This window comes from Macrotis lagotis, chromosome 5, assembly GCF_037893015.1.
Source record: "Macrotis lagotis isolate mMagLag1 chromosome 5, bilby.v1.9.chrom.fasta, whole genome shotgun sequence".
Classification (NCBI taxonomy): Eukaryota; Metazoa; Chordata; class Mammalia; order Peramelemorphia; family Peramelidae; genus Macrotis; species Macrotis lagotis.
In genome coordinates, this window is record NC_133662.1 from 272,520,404 (window position 1) to 272,524,126 (window position 3,723).

Below are 3,723 nucleotides of genomic sequence, written 5' to 3' on the forward strand. Positions count from 1 at the left end.
AAAGTCTGCTATTTGGAGTTTAACATTCAGCTTCCCGTACCCAGCCATGGGGGCATGCAGCTGAATATCATTTATCTGAAAAAAAGCTAGGGATGGGGGCAAGGGAAGGGTTTACAACTTCACCAACAATGTATGTGTTCCAAATGATCACAACCATTCTGGAGAACTATTACTATTATTTTCATAATCTATAATTGTGGGAGAAAAGTCATAAACCAACTGTGCCCTTTGACTCAAAGTTCTCACTGCTTCAAGTGTCCCATATACTGTGGGTATATGCCCCCAAAATATCCAAGATGAAAACAAAGATCCCAGATACACTGAAATATTCATATATAATAGCACATTTTATAACAGTAAAGATCAAGGAACAAAATGAGTGGTTATCTATTGGGGAATTATTATTTTTATTTTATAAATAGTATTTTATTTTTTCCAATTACATGTAAAGAGAGTTTACAATATTCATTTTTGTAAGATTTTGAGTTCTCAGTTTTTCTCCTCCTTCTCTTCCCTCACCAAGTCAACAAGCAATCTGGTATGGGTTATGCATGTATAATCATGTTATGTTATGAAAGAAAAAACAGAACAAAAGTGAAAAGCTGCACGAAACGAAAAAAAAATTAAAATGAAAACAATCTACTTGGATATGCATTTGGACTCCATAGTTCTTTCTCTGAATGTGGATAGCATTTTTCATCACAAGTCGTTTAGAAATGTTTTTAACTGTATTTATTGCTCTCACTGTATTGTTGAGAAGAGCATCTTAGTTGATCCCTGCACAATGTTACTCCTCTTGTGTCCAGTGTTCTCCTGGTTCTGCTCACTTCACTCAGCATCAGTTCATAGAAATCTTTGCAGGTTTTTCTGAAATCTCCTGCTCATCATTTCTTACAGAGTAATAGTGTTCTGTCATCTGTTTGTACCACAATTCATTCCGCCATTCCACAATTGATAGAATTTCTACTGAGGAATTATTGAACAAATTGCAGAAACTGATAAAAAAAAATGGCAAATGTGGGAAATTTGGAAAAACCTAGGAAGATTTGTATGAATTGAGAACTAAGGAGAACCAGGAAAACACAGACAAGGAGAGCTACAATGATGCAATGAAAAGAAGAATGAAACAAATAAGCAGCAGCATAGTCCCCTGTGATCAATCTTGGCCCAGAGAAAAAGACTCCTCCCTCTTTTCCTTGAAGAGAGGGGACCTCCCAGTGCAAAGGCTGCCTTCGTTGTCAGCAACTGTAGTTTGATTTGCTCTGGGGGGGGGGGGGGGGGGGGGGGAGGGAGGGAACTAGCTGCCCCTACAGAGTGAAATAATTGGGTTGTCAAAACAAAATAAATAGAATGTCAAAACAAAAGGCAGTGAAAATATAGTAAACCAAAAAGACTTGGGCTGGGGTTTGTCTGCCCATGAGGCAGGCCCCGGGGGTGGGATGCATCAGGGTGGGACCCTGGCTCACAGCAGGACAGAGGGATGGACCACTCCTGCAAACCCTTTTAGGAGGGGCAGCCACAAGCTAGAGGATCCCAAGGACAGGTAGAACCAGAAGGAGAGCAGAAAGGGAGCAGGACAAGAAACAAGTCCATAACTGATTCAACACAACAAGCAATGATTAACCACCTCTTTGTGCTGGAGATTCTGCAGGAGGCATTAGGGATACGGAGACCAAAGTGGATCAGACCCTGCCCTCAGCAAACATACATCTGATTGAGAAGACAGCATGTACAGAGATAAATGGATCTGAAGGAAAGATATGGGGTGGGGAGTGGAGAGTGGAGAGAGGGCTGGGCTTGGAGCCAAGATCTGAGTTTAAACCTAGCCTTGAACACTCACTGGCTGTGTGACCCTGGGCAAGTCACATTGTTGCTGTGAGTTCAGTATTCCAGTGTGAGGAATCACTCCTTGACCCAGGAATGCTAGTGTAAAAAGAAAAATAGAGATTTATTTTTTTAAAAAAAGTTAAAACACAAAAGAAAGTGATAGAGAAGTTAAGAAGAGATTAAAGAAAAACCGTGAGGATTGCTAATTAATTTTCGCAGGCCAGCTGCCAGGCTAAGCAGAAGTCGAGGAGTGAGAGTTGGGCTGGATGAAATCTGTGGTGGCTTCCAGCTCTGTATCTCCATAAGTCACATGGTGGCTGGTCTTGGGTCTGGCCTCTCCTGGCATCCTAGCAGTCATCCCAGATAGCTTTTTGTAAATCTCCTTAAATCCCCCCTCAGGGTTTATGGGGAAAGGGGGTGACTTGGGAGTTGCCCAAATTCCACATTGGAGAATTTGCCTTTTGGGGGGGAGGGGTCGAGGGTCTACGGATTCCAGTCTAGGTGGTCTCAGATGCTGTTTCAGCACCTGTGTCACCTAGCTTACCTTAGCAATGAGAACATGGCCAAGGTCAGACTGGAGGTCAAGAGAGAGTGTTTTAACAGGGTGACAGAGGAAAAGTAAAGATTTACTAAAAATTTGTTTCCAATTAATTTCAATATTCCCTATGCCCATGGTTCTCTGTATCATCATCATCCTGTCTGCCTCAATCTCCTTTTCTGTAAAAAGAGATGGAAAAGAAAATGGCAGACTGCTCCAGTATCTTTGCCAAGGAAACCCCAAATGGGCTCACAAAGAGTCAGACACAACTGAAACTACTGAAACTCATCTTGGGCACTAACAACCCTAAGCCCCTCCTTGAGTATGTCATCCTAGAATATGAAAGCTGAGCTTACTGGGAAACCCAGACACCAAGATGGGGGAGCACCCATTTCCCTTCACCTAAAATAGAAAAACGACTGCCAGGGCAGGCAAAGGACCCAAGTCTGTAGACCCAGGCCCCATATTGGCCTCCAGGAGGATACAAGACCTGTGCAGTTATAGCCTTGTCTCTCACCAGACACTATCAGCGATGGAGACACATCAAGAGAGAGCAACCCAGGTGACCAAGAGGAAATTCTGACCTTGTTCTGTGAAGGCCTGCCTGGTTCTGGTGCCATCACTTCCATCAGGAGCAACATGGAAAGGCAGCAGGGATTGGGAGTCTGAGGACCCAGTTCCAAATCCCTGCACTGGCACTTATTACTGGTCCACCTGCCATGAATGAATGACTCAGAGAAGAGCATTTATCAAGAGACGATTTGAACTGGGCTAAGCTCTAGACTTAGAAATGCAAAGGTATCCTTGTCCTATAGAAGCTGATATTCTAATCATGGCAGACAGCACATGAAAAGGAGGTGGCAGACAGGAGGGAGAGACAAGATGGTGGATGGTGCCTTGGGGTAGATTTTGAGAATCAAAGGCTCCATTAATCAGATTATTTCCAGTGTTACAAGTCACTTGACCTTGGACAAATCCTAGGGAAGTATCTCAGAACAGTGAGAAAGCTGTTGGGTTTGGGGTCCGAGTTAACATAAATTCTGGTTCTAGGACCTGTGCATCCTAGAGCAAGTCTCTTCCTTTAGCTTTCTTTTCTTTTTTTTTTTTTAATTTTTTTTTTGCAAGGCAAATGGGGTTAAGTGGCTTGCCCAAGGCCACACAGCTAGGTAATTATTAAGTGTCTGAGACCACATTTGAACTCAGGTACTCCTGACTCCAGGGTTAGTACTCTATCCACTGTGCCACCTAGCCGCCCCTGGCTTTCTTTTCTCACCTGTAAAAGGAGGCATTTATTCTCAATGGCCTGTAAAGCCCTTTCCAAGTTTCAATCTCAGATCCTATGATGCTGCTTCTTTATC